The sequence below is a fragment of the Pteropus medius genome, unplaced genomic scaffold (genome assembly GCF_902729225.1).
Source record: "Pteropus medius unplaced genomic scaffold, Ma_sr-lr_union100, whole genome shotgun sequence".
Lineage (NCBI taxonomy): Eukaryota > Metazoa > Chordata > Mammalia > Chiroptera > Pteropodidae > Pteropus > Pteropus medius.
The window spans coordinates 24,487,987-24,511,297 of record NW_024349801.1 but is presented as its reverse complement, the minus strand read 5'-3'; the positions used below and the strand labels follow the sequence as shown (position 1 = coordinate 24,511,297).

Genomic DNA, 23,311 nt, shown 5'->3' with positions numbered 1-23,311 from the left:
ATCCGCTTAACTCCTCATCCATACATCCTGCTAAGCTCTGGACAATAGCAAGATGGCAGAATAGAAAGTTCCATCCCTTAAACCTCCACAGAAACACTGATTTTAACCAGCACCTGTGGAGGAGAATACCTTTATGGAAAGCAGGGAGTTTGGCTGAGAGGTTCCAGCGTCCTGATGGAACAAAAAACTCTGAGAATAGATGCACAGTTCCACTTTATCCATATCACCCCTCACAGTAGGATAGCTCAGTGTCATGGTAGACCCATTCAGCCTGCAATTTCTCCCACAGGGGAAAGTCAAGAGTGAAAAGTGCATCAAGCTTCTCCAGCCTTGTGGGACAGTGCCCAAGAAGCCTGTTTCTGTCTTGCCCCACCTAGAACAGAGGGGATTTGCATGGCTGAATAATCTGGGGATAGATGGGAACAGGGAAGAAAAGCAGGGACTCACAGCAGATAGCATGTGGTCCTCAACAACTGGCTACAGAATCTACTAACCAGCTTTTGGACTCCACTAAGGACCCTGCTCATAAACCCTGTAGGACACCTTACCTGTGGAGCCCCCAATTAGTGGACATACACCCCAATACTCCATGCATCCCTTCCCCCTGTAGCTGGCACCTTGCACTCTCCCACAGATGACATGTGTGAGCCTCTGCAGATGGTGTTTATGAGCCTTCACAGAGAGCATATGCAACCCCCTGCAGATGGCATATGGATATCAGCAGCTGGCTCAAAAATATTGGATTGGGAGTATTTTCCTAGGGTACTACCCTAGGAAAAATAAACAGGGGGCTCCTAGCACCTGGCCTGACTTTGTGGGATCAAAAGTAAGCACTTATTCCCAAGACTTCTCCCCCAAGAGGGATCAAGAGAGTGGAATGGGAACATCCATAGAAAAGATCTTAGAGACTCCCAGATTCTCTAGCCAGGCTGACCGGTGAAGGCCTTTCTCTCCCCAAACCAAATCATTTGAAATTATCCACTCAGTGGAATGAGAAGAAAAAAAAAGTATTAAAGAGAATGAAGAAAGCCTATAGGACTTTTGAGGCAAAAGCAAATGAATAAATATGTATTATTGAAGTCCCAAGAATTGCAGAGAAAGAGGTAAAAAACTTGTTTTAAAAAAAATAATGACAGAAAACTTTCCAAATCTGGCGAGGGAGATAAGCATCTAAATCCATGAAGCCCAAGGAATCCCAAATAGATTGAACATAGGTCTTCACCGAGACACTATAATCAAGTTTCAAAAGTCAAGTTTCAAAAATCTACAGAAAAGATTTTAAAACAACAAGAGAAATGTGACTTGTCACATACAATGGATCTCCATAAAACTATCAATGGATTTCTAAGCAGAAAACTTACAGGCCAGGATAGAGAGGGATGATGATATATTTAAAGTGTTGAATGAAAAAAGAGAAGACTTTCAACCAAGAATATATCTGGTATAGCTGTCCTTCAGAAATGAGGAACGATAAAGAATTTCCCCAACAAAAGCTCAGAGAATTCATCATCATTAGACTTTCTCTGTAAGAAATGCTAAAGAGAGTGCTTCAAGTTGAAACAAAAGGATGCTAATTAGGAACATGAAAATCTATGAAAATATAAAACTCACTCTAAAAGTAAAGATATAGGCAAATTCAGAATGCTCTGAATATTATAATGGTGAAGCATAAATCTCTTTTAATTCTACTATAAAAGTTAAATGAAAAAAGTATTACAATTACTATAGCTACAATAAATTGTTAAACTATGTACAATATAAAAAGATATAAATTCTGATATCAATAACACAAAATGAGGCAGGAGAAGAGCAAAAGTAGAGAGTTTTGTATTCAATCAAAGTAAAGTTATTTTCAGCATAATTGACTGTTATAACAAAATGCTAGCAAACCAAAATCAACATCACATTAAAGGGATCATACACCATAATCAAGTGGAATTCATCCCTGGGATTCATGAATGGTTTAATATACACATATCAACAAATGTGATTACCACATCAACAAAACGAAGGATTAAAACTGTATGATCATCTCAATAGATGCAGAAAAAGCATTTACAAAATTCAACATCTTTTCACGATAAAAATTCCCAACAAGTATAGAAAGAATTTACCTCAATGCAACAAAGTCCATATTCAACAAGCCCGCAGCTAACACACATCATACTCAGTAGTGAAAAGTTGAAAGTTTTTCCTCTAAGATCAGGAACAAGACAGGGCCCCACTCTCACCACTCTTATTAAAGACAGTACTGGAAGTCCTAGCCAAAGCAATTAGGTAAGAAAAAAATAAATAAAAGGCAACCTGATAGGAAAGGGAAAAGTTATATGTTTGAAAATTACCTGATCTTACATATAGAAAACCCTAAAGACTCCACCAAAAAACTAATAAAAGGATTCAGTAAAGTTGCAGTATACAAAATCAACATATAAAAACCAGTTTCACATCTATATACTAACAATTTTAGAAAGAAACTAAACTTTCTAACTATTTTAGAAAGAAATTAAGAAAACAATCCCACTTACAATATCATCAAATACAATAAATTACTACGGGTAAGTTTAACCAAGGAGGTAAAAGATCTCTACACTGAAAATTATAAAACTTTGATGAAAGAAACTGGAGACACAAATAAATTGAAAGATATCCTCCATTCATGGATTAGATTAATGTTAAAATGTCCATACTACTCAAAGTAAATAGATTTGATATAATTCCTGTCAATATTCCAATAGAATTTTTACAGAAATAGAAAAACTCAAATTCTATGCAACCATAAGAGACTCCTAAGAGTCAAAGCAATTTTGAGAAAGAAGAACAAATCTGGAAGCATCCCACTTCCTGATTTCAAATTATATTATAAAGTTAAAGTAATCAAAACAGTGTGGTACTGGATAAAACACACAGAGCAATGGAACAGAATAGAGAGCTCAGGCATAAATCCATGCACATATAGTCTACAAATCTTTGACGAAGGTGCTAAGAATATAAACTGGGGAAAGGATAGTCTCTTCAATAAATGGTGCTGGGAAGACTGGGTCCCCACATAGAATGAAAGTAGACCGTTAACTTACACTACATGTAAAAATCAACTCAAAATGGATTGAAGACTTAAACATAAGACCTGTAACAATAAAACTCTTAGAGAAAACATAGGGAAAATCTCCTTGACACTGGTAATAAATTTTTGGATACCAAACCAAAAACCTAGGCAACAAATGCCAAAATAAATGAGTGAGATTACATCAAACTAAAAAGCTTCTGTGCAGAAAGGAAACAACAAATAAAAAGGTAACCTGTGGAATGGGAGAAAATATTTACAAATCATATATCTGATAAGGGATTAATATCCTTTACTGGGTTCTCACAGGGCTCTCACACTTGAGCCACTATTCCCCTCCCTTCTCACGCCAGGACTAGTTACCACAACTACTCTTTAACCCAAGGCCCACTGAAATTATTCAAACAATCCAATAAAAGCCTATTTATGCTGCCTTGTCTTCTTTTCCTGTGATAACTCTAACTCACATTTTCCCCTTGCTCACTCTGCTTCCTGACCAACCCTGCTGTTTTCCAACATGGCATGCTGTGCCTCCTGTTTCTAGAGATCCGTGAGTATAAAAATTTCTTCTTTTGTGACGGTTATGTCCTTGTTTATGACTTACCGTACCTGATTAAAATAAATCCTGGGTACATTTAAAAACCATCTCTTTACAATTTATGTCACTTGATAGCCGGCTCTCACCCAGAGGCTGCCAGACACTAAGATACATGTGTTTGGAACCCACTGGGCTTGCTTACTTCATACTTCCAGGCAAATGATTTACTGGGTAAATAAAAATGGCCATTTGATCTACACAAAACATTTGATGAAGAATGGGTATTTTGATATTTCAAATGGCAAAAGTGAGACTCAGAGAGGGTCACTGGAATGTTTGAAGTCACAGAGCTGAAGGTGAGTTGCAAAGCTAAGCCTACCTGATGGTGACTCAGTTAGAGAGCCTGCCTGAATGGCCTGCCCCTCAGGCCGAACCCTGAAATGTGCACTATGACCAGGGAGATGTATGAAGGAAACTTTAATTAAATTTGTAGAGGGGAGCAGATATGGGAAGTTTGGTTCACTTGGTGATGGGTCCTGGTGTTGATGCTGTTGCCGATGCCATAGAATAGGATGTATGGTATCTTCCGGGCCTTTTTTGTTTCTTGTGAAATAAACCCATGCACTCAGGTGTTTGTTGCTGGAGCTTTTCTTCAGGGGTGCCTCCTCATGCAGCTTCTTCATCCACCTGAGCTCTTCCTATAAGAGAGATGGGACAACTAGAAAATCTTCTTGGACATGAACTTCTGGTTCATCTTGTCTACATACTTGATCTTAACACGCAGCACGAGCTTCTCTTGCTGCTTCTGGTCAGCTCAGAGGTGGGTTTTTCCTCTAAGTTTTGGCATAATTCTGAAGTGATGATAAAAACTATGGCATTCTTTCACTAGCTGGCAAAACTCTAGCTTCTTTGTGTTCTTCTCCACTTTGTCACTATTCTGCGGCTCTTACAGTTGTTGCAGCTGCGCCAGTTGACGACCCTTCCCCAGCTGCTTCTGTAGTACTATCCATGCTTTATTGCCCTGTAGCACCTATGGGGACGCCAATAGCAAAGCTCCACATCCCTGCTTAGTTCTTTGCTTAGGAGTCATAACAGTGTGCACTTGAATCATTGACTTCTTCTCCTTCTCTTCTGGTGATTACTATCCAGGTTTGGCCAATCGATGCACATCCTGGCCTTGCAGCCTAAGACAGACCTTTTCTGGAGTCTGGCCCCTAAGGAGCAGCAATTTATTGCTCTGAAAAACTACTTCTTACCTCTCCTTACAGAATTTCTTCTCTCTCCACTTTATCTTCTTAAAGGTAACCACGTCAATGGGGGTGAGGTGTCTGAAGGTGAGCTGGCACTCAACCTTGCTCAGGAAATGAGTCTGAAACTTTAGTTAGAAACTCTTGCAGTTCTCATTACCGATAGCTATGAGCAGATTCATCCTGGTCTAAAGGAGAAGAGTGTGGCTGTTTGCTTCAATCTCTTCCTCTGTGCATTTAAACAGGATACAGAGAAGTTTTGATGTGCTGAGTCAAATAAATTCTCTGAGGGCAGATATTCATGCTTCTTTTGCTGCTTCAGACTTTTTTAAAATCAGATTTTTTGGTGAGTAGATTGAAAAGATGTTTTCAGCTGAAAGATTAGTAGACAAAGTACTTAAAGATTACCTCTACATTGCTTGTGGAGTAGAATATAGGAGAGAATAAAACTAAGCAGGAAAAGATGTGGTAGAAATTTTTTGTTTACATTTGAATTTAATAATAGTCATAGGCAAAAGCTTCTTATTGACTAATCAAAGACAACCTTATTTCTGAAGCAAACCATCAGCACTCCAGCCAGGGACCATCATCCTGAGAACTTTTTGGCTTGTTCCCTAATCATGACAGGTATCAAATGTAAATTTGAGGTGTTATTGCCAGCTATGTAGTCAGAGAAACTGAAATACTGAAAGACAAAGGTTATTAGGCAATTTTAAACTTCATGATTATTTCTAGTTGTCAGTAGGCCAGTATGAATTGATTTGTATAAAACTTGAAACTACCTATGAATAAATTCAATGTTTACATTTAACAGATTAAAAACTTGTATTAACCTCTTTCTCTCATTCATCTTGATAAACTAAAGCCTCTGTATTACACATGATTGGCCTTACCTCAGATTAGACTACATCAGCCTTAAAGGATTCATCTATAAATATGAAGCTATTGTTACACTTAAGAGGGTTCAGAAAAATCCCCCATGTGAAAACTTGTATTTCCAAATTCTTAGACTCTTAAACAGACATGAGACCCTTCATTACATTTACATTTGTGATAGCCTTGTCTGCTCAGTTACCATCTGTGCAGATAATTCTGGCCACTTAATTTTAAACATTAGTTAAGAAAGCTCAGACATTTCTTGCTGATTGCCTCGTGTATATGCTGTGTATCTTCTCACTTTGTGTCCCTTGACTTTTTTGTATACAGATGTGTTGTTTTATTTCTGCAGACATTAAAATAGAAGATTGAGGTAAAGAAGAGACTTCCATTAGCTTTTTATTTCAAAGTATCTGTGTATACTATACATAAAAAATAAGGTTGAAGGAAGAATAACACTCGTATTTAGGCATATTAGTCACTGAGTAGCAATTAAAACCAATATATATCACAAACAAACATAGATTACTCACTACTAAACAAGTCCCTTAGGTCAGACAGGTAGAGTCATTTCTTTCTCTGGGCAATTCCCTTCTGCCATAAACCAGAGAGGTAATTAAAAGAAAAACAGATCATCCAAGAGTTGAATGCTTTCAAGCCAGATTTACATTTACCCTCAAAAATTTATCCCTAAAAAATGGAATTAAGGTGTGTAGAGGGCCTTAGAGAATATTGTCGGGCATCTTTATACACCTTTCTCTGCTTTACATCTTAAGTGGCCTTTTGAGCCTAATAAGATTTTGCCATGAAAGCAATTATAAGAATCAGTTATGTTTAATAAAAATATCCAAAAATGTATGAATAAAGTCTATTCTCTCTCCTATTCATTCCTTGTGGAAACAAAAACAAAAACACAAATCTCAAAAACTAAAGCAAGCCTGCAAAAGAAACCTAAATTTGGCTACATTTTAGAAGGAAATCAAGTCTTGTGAATCATTCTCTGGCTTTGATCTGATTGTCAGTCGGGATGGACTTGCCCAGGTGATGGTCCAGAGAAAGGCCAAATTTCTTGTTTTTCTGCTCTTCCTGCACCTTCTTTTTCATTAAGAATCCCTCCTGGAAGTTTAGGTCAAAGAAACTACTTGGAGCAAAATACAGTGGAGTCTCATCCCAAATATTCTCCAGGCATTTCTTCCATTCTTCCAGGATCTGAATTTGGGGATCTGTGGGAGTGTGCCCAATGCTGTGTATCAATTAAGGTTTAAGACTTGGAAGCCGCAGAGTGCACAGTGCCACCCTGAATTGGCCAGAGAAGGATATTCATGTCCCCATGGACACTCTGCAGAGTACATGGAGCTGCTGCCACCAGTGGTGATGGAAAGTACTGTCTTCTTATTCCAGAAAGGTCCCTTGTCATACATGGCAGCATATGTGTAAGCAAACTCCCCAACGAACACTTGCTCAGCCTTTCAAGATAGCAGGGACTCCAAACCACTGCAGTGGGAACTGAAAAATCACAAGGTCTGCAGCTTCCAGTGTCTTTTGTTTGGCCGCAATATCTGGGCTCAGACGGCCTTCTTTATAAGCTAGGACAGACTCAGCAGGATACTGAAAGTTCCCAAGGTTCTTCAGTTTACCTGTGCTGTACTTTCTGGAGATTGAAGTTCATGGCATACAGGTCTGACACGGTGATCTCCCATCCTTTCCTCTTCAAGTCTACAACAGCATCCTTCATGGCATAGTTGAAGGATGTCTTCTCTATGTGAGCCAGTACGATCAGTGCTCTTCTGGCAGTCATGGCTCAAGCAGTGTGCTGATTGGCTGTGCTGCTGGCTGCACTGCTGGTTGCTGGAGTGAACCTGGCTCAGCCAAGGTACTGAGAGACTTGCGGGTTCCCTTGGCCTTCTGATGCCAAGTAATCTTGCTGTGTACCCAAGAAAGAGTAGCCAAGAAGTGTATGGTAATACCTTCAGAGGGAATTTTTGACCAATTAGAGACAGGGGCCACTGGATCAATGCTGTAGCCTCCACCAGTCGAATTATACTGGAATGTGTTCTATATGAATCTCAGAAAATTATACAGTATAGGGCACCTCATTGGTCATATTGGTCACCTTAAAAATAGATTCTTACACTGGATTTTCCTCATCACCTTCTCCTTCCCCAATCTTCTACTGTGACATCAACTCTCAAATAAAATATTTGTATTCAAGTTATTTGTCTTAGTCCACACTTTTGAGGGTTACCCACATTATAGCAATTGATACAGAAGTTATACTAGAAGATAGAAACACAGGAATGGGTGCAGATGTTAAACCCCTTGATAGTCAAAGAGTAGTTGACTGAGGTAATAAGTTCATAATAATTCCTGGCAATTTTCCAGGAATTCCAATACTTAGATTTAGCCCTTTAATGAATTAGGATGATGCAGAGGTAGAAGGGGAAACAACAGCAAACCTATCACTTGAATAGCATAGAAGTAATGTTAATAAGGATTGTGGTGTTTGCTGTTTTTGTTAACTTTAGAAATCTTTAAAAATGATAAAAACATTATTGTCAGCCAACTATGAATCCAGGATATGCTGAGACTTAATTCCTCATCTCTTGCTGCAATAGGCAACAGTGCTGAAAGCATGATAGGCTAGCTGCAAGAGACTGAATGCACAACAGGCAGCTCTCCTATGTTAAAGTTAGAAAAAAGACCATGATACATGGGATGGGCATTTGAGCGGAGAAACCTGAGAACTATGAGAAGGAGCCACAAATGTCTAGTCCATGCAAGTATCTCATAGATGCTTTGCAAGATAATGGGTGCCTTCAAAACCCGACTCTGCTTCTTTGCATTGCTTCCATTGCATTAACTAGGTACAAGTTCTGAGGGTGGGGGGTGGGGGGTGAGAAAGCCCTTTCTCCATGCTCCAGCATTAAGTGTTGATAACATTACACTCCTATGGCCCCTGTAGTCCTAATAACGATAACTTTCTTCCGACCTTGTTTACTCTTGAGTATCTCGACATCCTTTTTTGGTTCAATTAAAGATGAAGATAGATCCTTCACTAAGTTCTCTTCAGAACATTTTCAGAGTATGCCTTCTCTTTGTACCTACATTCTTACTGATGAAGCATTCTTTTAAATAAAAAATATCCCCCAGAAAATAAGCCTTCAGTTGAGATTTTGGGTTTGATGAGATATGGATATCCTTCTTCCAAAGGGACAATGTGACACTGATAATCTATCGCACTAATGACATCACAATTCCTCAAAACATTATTGACAGGTGTCTGTGATGAAATATCAATATAGGAAAATTAGTTAAGAAATTATGATAGCTACTTGATTGAAATGGAGCAATGATTGATATGAAGATTGTAGACTGGGTGCCCTTGAATCTGTTGAAGAACTTATTAAAGAACAATAGGCTATAGGCTTAACCATTCATTTGAAGGTACTGGTGGAGATTCTCAGAAAGCTTCTCTAGAGACCAAAAAGGATCCCTTACCTTATGAAGCCACTGAGAAATATGGTTAAGCATCAGATCCAATAACCAGTTGTACTGGATGTAGAGATGAATTACTTTGTTAAATTTTATGCTAATATTAGGGCATTGGTTGGAATAGGTTGAGATCTTGAGACTTGGATTGAGAGCATATAATTAGACAGAAGTGGCTGAAAACCGTGTTTCTCCCAAATTGCCCAACTCTTGTTTGCTAGGCAAAACAGCCTCTCCCCCACCTAAAAAAATCAGCCTTCCTCTGCCTAAAGCACTTTAAAGGACTGCCTAGGGCAGTTGCCTCTAGGAACTTACTCTCATTGCTCCAGACACAAAGCAAGAACTATATCCTGGGGAAAATTTGAAGGTCTGCTTAAGAGGAGAGAGCTCATACATCAGAAGAGTTATAGGATCTTTCTAAGTTGTATGGAAGAAACTTTGAGTACATATAGGCAAAAGGATGATATAGGATTTTGACCAGAGAGAAGAAAATAAACTTAGGTCATGACAAATTCATCAATATGGTAGCATTCACCTAAGTTTTGTTATTTAATATATTGACTCAAATGCCTGAGATCTCTATCCATTTCTCTGCTTGTTAATTAAAGCCTGGAGTCAACTCTTATATGTATTTAGAGGTCTAATGCTGTAATATGCCTAAAATAGAGAATGGATCCCATTCCTGTCTTCAGACAGGAAGATAGAAATGGTGTTTACCTATTAAATACAAGGTATTCAGTCATAACCATATTTCCTGAGCGGGTTCATCAGTAGGTTAATACCAGCAATCTTGAGATCTCTGTGAGTATTCTCTATTTAAGCCAGAAATACCATTGAAAAAGACTCCCTGGGTTTACAGTAGCAATGGAAGCCCAAAGGAGTAAGCATATTTTATTTTTGGAACTTACCCAAAGTAAAGTTGGGCAATTTCTCTAAGTCAACAGTGTGGAATAACAATCAGATCTTTGACTTGAATGGATCTGTGGAAATAGCCAAGGAATCACAAACTCCTTAGGGATAAAACACTTTAGACATTGTAATCAAGTAAGCATAAATGGTATAGATCTAGTAAACAAATATGAATTGAGCCACCATAGTAAGAATTTAAATTCTTACCTAAGTCTATTCAAAGACCGAGGGCTCCTTGATTGAAGAGGAGGCTGGGCCCCTAAAGGATAAATCCATAAAAACAGCAACAGTGTTTACTATAAGGTTAGCTAATAGTGCATTAGAGAAAGAAAAATCTTAAAATATTCCGGGGTTATTATTTGCTTCGATATAACACTGAATTCTTGAAACATAAAAAATCACCATGATCCACTGTTCTAATATATATTATTTGATTAATGGAGCCTGATGCAAGCCATGTTTCAGTGGGCTTAGTGGGCCCACATTTGGGTTATTTCACCTAAGGGAAACCTGGATATGCCTTTTTACAAAGAAATGTTCTGAGTTGGGTGAAGCTGTGTACAGGTAAAATGTTCCCTTTGAATTTCAAAATGTCTCTATTAAAATTTATGACAATAGAATATTTCACGCATGAACTTGGTAGAACTTGGTTCTGTTCTTAGTTCACCTGAAGAACTGTGCAAGTACAACTGCAAAGTGTTTTGTTGTTTTTAAAATCATACTTAGATTCCTGAATTGCCTGAGGTTGGCTTGGGTGGTATCAAGGAGGAGGGAAGGCAGAATATAATCACGCCTACAGTGACACATGTTTTCTATCACAAAGTGATTGATCACTGCAAAGAATGAGGCTGGCCTCTGACTTGCTTAGGGGATGGTAATAAAGACATTTTGGAGACAGTCAACATCCACATATGCAGGCACACAGCTGCAGTTAATGCAAGCCTTGTTATTAGTATTGCCAATTAAATAAATGGATATTTGATGACACTTTCATAATAATGAAAATGAAATCCTGCAAGTTAAAACATCATTAAGAAATTTTTAAACGGGACTTTAATGCAAGTATAGGATGTCAGTTTTATGTGCTGAGGCGAGAGAATGACTAATTATTTTGTTCAAGCAGCCAAAAAAGTGGCAAGAAATAAAAATATGAATTGTGTTCTGTTGGACTGGCAGTTTGCCTACAGTTCCTTATTTGTCAAGAAGTTTGCATTAAGTCTCAGAAGCTTTTGTACCAGTTTCAATTAAGGCAAAGGATTCTAGCAGGCTGCCTAACTCTTTCCAGGCAAAAAGAATATTACTTTTTAGCATGAAATTACTGAATTTTGTCCTGAGAAGTAGAAAAATCTGAAACCATAGACCTTTCATACATCCTGCATAGGAAATACAGATGTGGATCCCTATTGCTGAGAACCTTGTAAAATCAGCAGCGAGTTAATGGCAAGCATTTATGCTCAGAGAGAAATCAAAATGAGTTACTGACAAAAGATCTATCATCAATTGGAAATTAAGTCAGTAACAATTGTACTTTCAGATTAATTCTATAAGTAACATGTGTACGTTCACATGTATCTTTATAGTGGGACAAAAACCACTGAGGTTCAGAGTACAAATTAGCTATCAGCAAGCTTCAGAGTAGAGAATCAGTACCTTGCTTACTACTGAAAACCCAGGACATATAAAAGGTGTCAATTTTTTCCTTTAGCTGTTTGAGCCACTGAGAGCCATAACATTATCTTGAAAAGGGACAGGGTATAGAGGGATCGGTGATGAGCTTTAGTCAGGTCTTAGCATGTGACAGTGCTACTTCATAAAAAACAAACAAACAAACACAAAACAGTTTGAGTAGCTTTTCTCTTGGGCAGCCTGCAAATTTGGTTCAGAATATCTGGTTCTTACCATATAATTTATTATACATCGTATTTCACGGCATATTCTGTAGGTGATTTTCTAACTCTTATTTCCATTCTATACTGAATCAAGATTAGGAGGCATTCCTGGCTAATAGTAGTCTTTTGTGAAGTAGGTAATGAGGGTTGACAGGCAGATGCAAACCTTCTGCTCATCAAGCAACACTATCATGCAGTGAGCCTTTCATCATAAGAGTTCATTAGCAAGGACCAGAATCAAAATTATTTTTAGGAAGGTGATACATTCAAGTCTAGATTGTGTGGTCGACACAATTAACAGTAGTGACCCGTTTGCTTTTAAACAATTTAGATATGGACTATTGAAGCCAAAATTGGTAGACAGAAGTGTTAAAACACCCAGTGGGGCTTACCTGAACCTTCTCCACAGCAATACAAGCTGAAGACGGAGAAGTTAACTCTCTGAAGGGACTGGGGCTAGGATTTCCGTATCATAATGAAGTCTCAAGAACACTGGGGACTGAGAAAGACATGAAGAATTACAGGAGGAAAATTAGGATTGGAGAGATAAAAAGTTAAGCTTCCTTAACCACACTCTTGGGTGGATCCACCCTGTCCACTTCAAGCACTATTTCCCTGGCCCTCTCTGTCCTATAATGGAAAAATGAAGATCAATTGCTTCAAATTTAGAAGTTGGTTATAGGAAACAAAGCTGTACAAACATTACCTAGCAAGGGCCCTGAAAGACTGACATGAAGAACAATGTTCTAACATTGATAAACAGTGCTTTTAAAGTTTTTGGTTAATCATTCCACTTCTCCATACATCCTACTAAGCCCAAGAGTTTGTCAGCCAGTCCCTAGCTACAGTACCAGAACTCATAAATGCAAACTATGTCTTTCACACTCAAGCTTCAGGAGAAAATGAAACATGTTATTGATAAAGTCCTGTGATCAGTTCTGTCAGCATGAATTTTTTCTCTGAAAGAAAAATCATGAAGGCCAAAACATTAAACTCATGAAGAAAACCTTACCATGTTAGTCAGAAACTAGAAGGCTTTTTCTTGGACCATGAAGTCATTGTTTCTCATCTTTAACTTTTTTTCAGTCTGTATTTTCTAAGCAGCTCAACTACGTTAGTTCTCATAATATAGTGTCTAGAATGACATTCTGGCTGACTGCAGATATTCTTGCTTGCTGAAACAATGGCCTCAAAGCTATTTGGGGGTCTTAAAAGCTGTGGGCCCCCTTCCCAGGAGACACACATGTTCTATGCTGTATAAGATACCCTGAAAGCCTGTCTATTTGAGATCAGGATAAGAATCTGCTTCCTGGAGACCTCAGTCCCTAGCAATGTGATAAGAGGCAGGTATGAGGGACCACTAGTCTCTGACTTCGTAACAGGAGGTACATGTCAGCGCAAACAAAAAGGAGCTGGCCAAAGCCAAGAGGAAACAAGGCTGAATCCCGGCTCACATTGTTTCGGAGTGTTTGAAGGAGAGGCTCAGGGAATTTCCCCGCCCCTGCCATCCCCACCAAAAAAAGCTAATAATGGCTAAAAATGGCCATTGCCTCCAACTTCAGCATAACTTTGTACCCCTTTAAGCTACCTATGAACTTCCGGTTTCATAAGAAAATTCCAGGAGAAATAATGAAAGTCCTTTCTAGGTAAGCAATTTCAGCAGACTAGGGTAAACACATTCCCAAGAAAAATGCAGCTCATGACTTAGTCCTCACTCCGTTTTTCTGTATTTGTAAAGACCAGCTTATAGGAGAAGCCTGAAGAACTGTCACGGAAAAACAAAACAAAACAAAACATTTATCTCTAAACTAAGTTAAAAGCTTGAGAATGCTACTTCCTCGTTGGCTTAGCCAAGTCCCTCTCATGCCTTTCACTTTAAAGAGTCTTTAAAATCACCTACCTCCCTCCTCTCTGAGGCCAGAGCAGCAGGCACCTCTAGACCATCTGTTTTTTCTTATTAAAATCTCTTCACGCAGGTGACTCAGTAGGTGTTATTTCTTAGTTATTTTTTTGGCAGCAGGTTCTGGATTTCTGAGTAGACATTTCCTCTGTCTCTTCCTCTTTAACAAACCCCTCTATTCACTGGCTGGCTCTTAAGGCAGACTCTTTTCCTGCACTTCATCACTCTAGGCAGCACCTTATTTTATAGCTTTTACCCTCTTCGCTGGCTTCAGGCACAGACCAGGCTGGACTTGTCTTTACTCCAACTTCACCTGTGCTCTCATTTAACATTTGATGCCTGGCTCCTTCTATGGTGAAGCTGATCTCTACTTTCCTCTCATTTCCCCCTCTCTTGAAATTCATGCTCTTTCTCCTTTGCCAGCTTCTGCCAAAGTAGCTTCTCCACAAAAGATCTTTATTATCCCACCATGGATTCTTCTCATTCTTTTTTGATGTCCTTTCTTCTAACTTCCTACCATTCCCCTGCTAACCTTCTCCGGCTATCAGCTAAATCCACACTAATTGTACTTTCTTCCTCCCAGCACACAAACACCCTCCTATAGCTTTCAACATCACTCTCTACACCTAGTCTCCCAGCTGATTTTACTCTTTTATATGGAGGCAGCCCAGCTGCAACCTCTCTCATTGGTTAGTAAACCTATCCATGCATGGTTGCTAGCCATGTAACTTTCCTTCCACAAACAATTGACGCCCTATACAAAGATTGTCATTCTAGTATGGGGTGGGACGCAGGCACACATATTTTTTAAAACTCCCCAGGTGATTCCAATTTGCAGCCAAGGTTAAGAACCACGACCGATAGATCTGTTTTACACATGGAAAAACTGTGCTCGAGTTCTTTGCATCCAGACAACCTTAATGAACTGCACAGAAAGATCAGACGCAGTGAACTGCCTCTGCAGTTAGGTTTTAGATTGATCCTTGCATCAAATATGAGATATCCCTGTCTCCCATCAGTATCTTAAAAGTTATTGACTTCTCTCATCATGTGGCCAGGGTGTACTCCTGAAAGTAATTAACTCCACAGCTGAAGAAAATGTTCCCAATTCTCCCAGGCTGATGATTACTACTCCATTTTCCTTGTTCATCATTGTGATGGTCATAAGTCTTTGCCTTCATTTCAAATAGAAACATCCCTCTTTTAGTCTAAGCTGTTTCTTTCATGTTGGCCTCCTGTGGACATGAAAAAGCCAATAAGCTCTCCTTTCATAAAAGTGCTCATGCTTTTAAAGACATGAATCAAGTCACACCTTAGCCTTCTGGTCTCTGGTTAAATACAGGTATACCTCGTTTTATTGCACTCCATTGATTGTGCTTCATTTACAAATTGAAGGCAAGACCCTCCACCAGCAAAAAGATTATGATTTGCTTTATTGCAATATTTGTTTTATTACCTGCAATATCTCCAAGGTATGCCTGTAGTCCCCAGTTAATAGAATTAAAGAATATCAAAACTGGAAGGAGCCTGAGGAATCTTCTAGACTAATAGCTGCAAACTTTATTTTTAAGCAGTGGGATCATATTATTAAATGCAATCTTAATCATAACATGAAAGTTGATACAAGTAGAGTTGCTTCAGGTAAAGTGTTCTGGCAGATGCTATGTGTAGTGGCAACTGAGGCATATAAAAGGAACTTTTGGTACTTTGCAAAGTGGAGTTTGAAAATCTCTTTTGAAAGTCCAGCATTCCAATTTTATGGATAAAGAGGCCAAATTCAGGAGCTTTATGTAAATTTTCAATTTTCTAGTAATACTAGACATATTACTTTGGGGTAACATGGGGATGTAATGGACAGCACAGGGAATATAGTTAATAATATCATAATAACTTTGTATAGTGATGGAAGGTTACTAGATATTATGGTGATCACATCGTAAGGTATATAAATGCAGAATCACTATATTGTACACCTGAAACTAATATAATACTGTATGTCAACATTATATAATTTAAAAAATGATTAATAATGTAATGTAAAAATGCTTAATGTAGCTACTGGAAGGTTTGATTTTGGATTTGATTTTTAATAAGTAACTGAGTCTTTGCCTTATTGAGTAGCTGATAAGCACAGACATATTTTATTCCCACTAACTGAAAATTCCCGCCCCTCCCCGCCCCAAAAAAGGAGTGCCTAATATCAGGGAATACAAATAAAGCTCAAATGCAAAGAATCTTTGAGACTGTTTCCAAAGCAGTCCCAAGAGGCCTTCCCTTCCTCCCATCGTGTCACCTTGGTCAAGCAGCTGCATACTCCTGAAGGATTTCATCCTATTCTTGGATTCTAAATGGTGGTTGGAGGTCTGCTATGTCTTCTCTAGTCTAGTCACACTGCTCTGTGAATTAGAGTGCTTAAAAATATTAATTTAATCATCAACACCCTTCCAGCCTCTTGACTCTTGAGAGAGCATGTGGATTCCATTGCTAGGAAAAAAAAGAGCCTAGACATGCCAGATATAGGCATAGGGTTTTTAAAGACTTGAATTACTTATTTCCTTTCCTCTCTCACAAAATTTCTTTTAAAGGAGGACATCTTTAAGTATTCTTATTTGCTTTCTGTGCATTTTTATTCTTACCTTCCCTCATCCTGGAATGTCTTTTAGTTCCTAAGGATGAACAAACACAGAAGTAGCAGGAGATCTAGGTAATATGATAGGGTGGCAACCATCTCAGGAAAATGTACTATATGGTCAGGACCAGACCTAGACATAGGACCATTCTGGAAAATATAATAATTTGGCATTTTATTAAACATTCTTTGCAACTTCATTCAGCATTTGTTGAGAGAAGAGACCAAGCACTTGTGAGGAAACAGGGGAAAGGCTGGTGCTCCTGGTGGATCTCGGTCTTTCTTCTCTCTATTATCTTGGGCAATTTTGCTCTAAGACGTAGTGAAATAGTGACTTTACGGATCAGTGGATCTACTAGTCTCATCCTTTTGATGGCAGGTGCATGGCCATCTACCATCTGTGGTTCCATGAACATACCTTTTGTGTGTGCATGTGGGATAAAGTCTTTACCACTGCCCCTAAGCCTAAGAAGTTTATCAAATTATTCCTTCTAAGTACACATAAAGATCTGTTAGTGACATTATTAGAACCCCCTATGAATTGGCCATATTTTCCAGACTGAACTCTCTTAATCCACTTCTTGTTAGATAGTGTCAAAGAGACATACTTAGAAGGCTTCCTGGAGCCAAGGCTTATAGCCCTTTGTCTCTAATGTCCACAGAGTTAAGAATCCTCATATGTCCTATCCCTCAGCCTATGGTCTCAGACCACCTTCACAGCCTACGTCTTACAGGATTTCCTCTAGCATAGGGCTTTCCAGATACCAGGTGATGTCCTGAGTTTTTGGTATGTATTATCCCATTTATTCTCTTAGAACTATGATGCATGAAAAATCATTACCCCCATTTTACAAATAAGGAACCGGAAACTTCAAAAAATTAAGTAACCCCTCTGACGTGAAACAGCAGTGGGTGGTGGAAATGTGATTTGAATGAAGACAGATGAACTCCAGAATCCATGAGACTGTCTTCTTCTTTGTATTTATTCCTTACAGTGCTTTCTGAAAATCCTGCTTATTTTCTTCTGAAAGTTTTCTATAAACTCTTCTGGTCATGTTTCCATATGCCTTCCCTCTAATTAACAATATCATTTTCTCCTTAATCCCTATTCTCTACATGCTTTATAAAAAGAATCAATCAACACATGAATACATCTATAGCACATTGTACTCTTCAACTGTACCCTGACTAGGCATCATAGGAGATAAAAAGGTTGAGGCCCTGGTCTTCTATTCTTGCACCTCATCGTTTTCCTATGTGTTGTGCCCGTATATATATATTTTTAGATCCAAGTGGACAATTTGCTATTTGCAACTATTGAATTACAGCTTTTTCAAAATCCTTTTTTCTAAGATTAATGTCAAGTCTATTGAAGTCTTTTAGAACCCAAGTGACTCAATTTAAGAATATTCATAAACTGATGGACATATTATTGAACTTTCTTTTCAAGTCGTTGATGGAGACATTGATTCATCCCGATCCTGGTGGAATACCTTGTGATGTCACCCCTAAGATCAGTCTGTAAGCTTTTAGGTATCCTGGAGGGAGACCAACTATTTACCACCTAATAATTCTAGAATGAGGACTATATATTTCAAGCCCTCTTATATGATGATATCACAGGGGTGAAAATATCACAGAAAATTTAGTGTGTTCTATGAATCTCTCTCACACATAAAATTGTTAGTGGCATGATTTTATTATCACACAGTCAAATGATTGCCACCTATAATCTTACAATCTTCCAGGGGATAGGACATTGTATGATAAATTGTATTAGTCTCTTTTCAAGTTTTGATATTAAATTGACCAGTGCTTAACTTCCTGGATTAACTTTTAGAGAAATCCTTCTATGATTCCTAGGGAGCCTGCGGGTTTACTTGCTAATTCTCTTAGTGTCTAAGGGTATATGATGTCAGATGCTGTTAATTGCAATACATTATGTGCCACACACACACACACACACACACACACACACATTTCAAATATACATATTTATTTTAAATATATATAATTTCAAATATATTTATTTATTTTTGGCTCTCATTTTTAGACATATTAATTATCAATTCACATCTGAAGGAATAAGAATTAGGAAAGAAGAACTAAAACTCATTTTTTTTTGCAGATTGTGTTTGATATCTTTCATTTTCCCTTTGCATCTTCATTTCACCTACTCCATTCTGCTCTGTGCCCCAGGAGACTGACCTGAATGAACTGCATTCACATCTTTATTTTCTGGAATTTATTTTATTTCAGCCAATAGTCCACACCAGGAAAATACTGGAGGGTGAGAAGGAAGGTTGGGGTATTTCCCTGGCTTCCTCACTTTGGCCCTGTAGCAAAGGCCATGAATCCTTCCAGATTGCCCTCTCCATAGAGTTATTTCTTGAGGTTCAAGTAACCACTCCCCTAATTTTCCCCTTTAGGCCTGGGGAGGGTAATCACTTCCTAGGTTACAAATTATGGTTTTTGGCATATTAATTGTTGCTTTCCCTAACCGCTGCCTACTTTATAAAGAGTTGCCATTTTGTTAAGTTCTCCTCAACTACCCAGGGTCTCACATACTTCCTACTGGGACCTTGATTAATGCACAAATGACATGCTTTTGTATTTAGAACATTCACTGATGAGAGAACAGAGCAAGGTTGTTGTCATATGTTTGGTATATAAAAATAAGTTGCATTGCTATACTAAAGCAGAAATAGAAAATGACAATCTTTAAAGGTATAATTTGCAAAAAAAATAAATAAATTCACATAATGTAGCTCAGAAAAACTACAAAAAAAATTTCTAAGGCTTTATAGAAATATTGAAATTTTAGAAAATCTAAATATGAGGAGATATAGTACGTCCATAGATTGTTAAGACACAATGTAATTTAAAATACGTCCACAAATTTTTGATACTTCTCCCTTCAAAAGATAAAAACTAATCCCCTTTAAGTGTGGGTTGAACTTAGTGATATGCTTTCAAGAAACAGAATATGGTTAAAGTGATGGTGTATGACTAGTTTATAAAAGGCATCCTAGCTTTCTCCTTTCTCTCTTGAACACTGAGGGAAACCAGCTGTCATGTCATGAAGGCACTGAGGCTACCTCATGTAGGAGTCTATGTAGGGACTGAGCCTTCTGACCAAGGTCCATGGGAGGAAGCCAGCTATCTTGGAAGCATATCCTTTCCCCAGGCAAGTGTTCAGATGACTGAAGTCTTACATGACATTTTGGACTGAAAACTCATGAGAGACCCTGAGCCAAAACCGCTCAGCTAAGCTGCTCCAAAATTCCTGGCCTACAGAAATTATCTGAGATGATACATATTTGTAGTTGCTGTTTTAAGGTACTACATTTTGTATAATTTGTTACACAGCAATATATTGATAACTAATATGTCCAATATCATAAAGGTATCACTTATTCCCAAATTTATCTTTAGACTAAATACCATCCCAACAGAAAATCCAATACGTATTTTGTATAACTTGGCAAATTTATTATAAAATTGATATAACATTCACTCATTCTCCTGAATAAGAAAAGAGAGGTGAAAGGACTGGTCTTAATAGACAGAAATGCTTACTAGTTGTACAGGGGGCAGATAAGTAGGTTAATGGAATAGAACAGTTATCCCAGAAAAATAATTATAAATAGACACTTGATATGTAACAGAGGTGGTACTACAGGTGAAAGGGGAGAGAATGGATTTCCAATAAATGGTATGGGAAACAGTTATGGTCCATATAGAAAAAAGAACAGAAAATAACAAAATAACAAAATTGGATCCACTCTTGGTTTGGGTTTCTGAAAAAGCAGACCCTGAAAGAAGGATTTGGGTGCAAGAAGTTTATTTGAGAGATGAACCACATAAAGCAGAGTAAAGAGGAAAGCAAGTAAAGTGTGTATTTATGAATTGGTTATTTCTATGGACAAGGGAGACAATCCTGATGCGAAATCTCTAATGCACTCTGGAGAACACACCTCAGAATTTAAAGGATAAAGAAGCAGGGGTATTTATTGATCAACTCCTATCCCTTATTGGTTGAATGTTGATCCTAGGGGCAAATTCTGGCTGTTGACTGCTTGATACAAATCCCCCTAAAAATTAATGGCATTTTTAAAAAAAACACTTCATTATGCCCATGAGTTCTGTGGGAAAAATTTGGACAAGACAAATTTGGGCAAGACAAATTTGGAGATGGTCTGTCTCGTCTCCACAATACCTGGAGACTTAATTTAGAAGAATCAAATGACTGTGAGTGACTCAAACATAAGAGACCAGAATCATTTGGATGCTTCTTTCATCATATCTGGCAGTTTATCTGGGATGACTCATCAGCTGAGGCTAGCAACTACAATACCTCCTTTGATCTTTCTATATGGCTTCAGCTTCCTCTTATCCTGGAAGTGTAAAGGTAGTTGGATTTCTTACATTGTGACTCAGGGTTCCAAGAATGAACAAAAGGTAGATTCTGCATGGCTAATTCTAACCTAGCCTCAGAAGCATGCAGCATCACTTCCACTTCAAGCAAGTTACCAAAGAGAGTCCAGATACCAATGGAGGAGCATTAGACCCCACCGACTGATGGGAAGAGTGTCCAAGAATTTGTGGCCATCTTTAGAACTATAATGGGTGTTGCCACTCGAATTTGTATTCTACAGGCTGATATCTTCACATGGGCAGAGAAAAATCTCAGGCATAGGGGTGCGGGTGTTTGAAGTAGGCCGTTGTTGGTGAGTATAGAAATTGTCCAACAAAACTGCATATGATCTCTGGGGTAGTAACAGTTGTTATGAGCAGGGTCCCAACAGCATTACAGTCCATCATTTGTGTCATCCAGAGCTACTTGTGCCCTCTTTAAGTTCACTATGTCCTATCTCTGATTCATCAAAGTATCAACCTTTCACAACCTCAAAAAAAAAAAAAAAAAAAAGAAAAGAAAATCCTAAAACAAAAACTCTGTGAGACAGGGTACAGTTACTTTTATTGAGTCAATCCTAAAGATGAAATTTATTCATATCTCCCCTTCCCTTAACCCCATCCAGAATTTCTACTCTCATAGGTTGTTTGCCCAGTGGAGTGAAATCAATCTTCATCTGTGCAAGGCATGAACCTCTGGCTACCTTGCCCTAGTCTGGCCCATTTGCTGCAGTTTCCCATTCACTATTATCAACAGATATATAAGGAATAAGAGGTATACCAGAGAATCCTCAGAGTTCCACATATATTTCTCTCTGCCCCTAATATAAAGCAGCAATCCTTGCTTCTCATCCTAGTTACTGTATATTCATTGGCCAGATTACTTTAGCCAGTATAGTAACTTCTTTTTTTTTTCCCCCCTATTGATCCACTAGCAAGAGGAGCCCACAATGATCAGAAGGCAGTCATTGTTTTAGGTTCAACTGAATACTACTTATCACCCTGGTAGAGATGTTATACCTTTGAGAAATAGAACCTCTAGTCTAACAGAACCTAAAATTGTGGGTATGTGAATGACATATTTGCCAATTGCACCATTTGGAGTGATGGCAAAGGAGATTAATTCTATTTCTATCTCATGGTGTCTGGACCCATATAATCTAAATATTTGGAAAACAGAAAATAAAATGGTTTATCATACTGCATTTTGAAGGATGATACTCTAAATTTACAAAATATCATCCCCAAACTAGTATCCCAAATGAGTATTGGGCCCCTCTAAAAAATTGTCAGGCCTACAGCTTCCAGGTGATGTGGCATGATAGATACACCTATTTATTTATCATGGTGGGTAGTGGATCCTGTGATAGTGTACTTAATCGTCCCATCTTCTATGATATAAAATGGGTCCTTTTTCTGAAACAATCTTGCGTAATTTTCCATATTAATAAATTAGAAAGTATGTGAGCCCTCAGACAGTTGTGCTGGCAGAGGTCCTGTGAGCAGGGAATACAAACTCTCGTCCAGAATGCATATCAATTTCAATTAGGATAAAATTGCTGCACCCTCCAGAGTGGAAAGGGTCAGATGTAATTTTCATGAACTTTCATCCTCTGTTACATTAAAATCTATTGGCCTACTGTGCAATTTAAATAAATCTTTTAGCCAAGCATGATCTTGAAGCAGCATACATTGACCATTTGGAAAATAGCTCTGAGTTAAAAGGATCTTCTAAATGTTGATTCATTTCGTTATACAATGTTAAAAACATCACATTCTTTAATAAAATCGCCTATTTCATCAAAAAGCCTTTAGGTATTTGGAAGTGGTTGAGCTCAAGGTGTAATATACAAATTTCCTGCAATTCTAATTTTCACTGAAATCTTCAAATTGTATCATTGGCAACAAATATTGTCAGTTGTTTTTCTTGAAATGGCAGGCTTACTTTGTTAATTTTTGAGAAAATGACTACCAAATAACCAAGTCTGAATAACCATGCTTTGCATGTCAGTTGTTATTTCAAGGCAAAATGCTATTCTGTTAAAGAGGCTTATTCTGCTTTCAAGTAAAATAATTGCAGAAGTGCTTTTTCTTGATAGAACCATTATACTTTGGTATGCAGCAAAAGCTTTATACGTACTTCCTATTTCTCACATAGAATATTAAAAAGACATGTACTCAAGTATCAAGATTTTTAAATTAATACTGATTTTGACTGCTTCATCAAGAGCATCTCTAGGAAAACTGACCTTAAAAATTGGCAGTGAAGATTATTAGTACATTTTAATGCCACGGCCTTGATTTTTGCTAAGGCACCAGCAACTTGATATACCATTGTTTTGGCACTATCAGTGGAA

At 38.0% G+C, this 23,311-nt stretch overlaps 1 pseudogene; it reads right to left on the bottom strand.

The window, feature by feature from the left end:
• Nucleotides 1–6,062: 6,062 nt before the first annotated feature.
• LOC120622683 (NAD(P)H dehydrogenase [quinone] 1-like) overlaps nt 6,063–23,311 on the bottom strand; it is a 162,578-nt pseudogene continuing 145,329 nt past the window's right edge.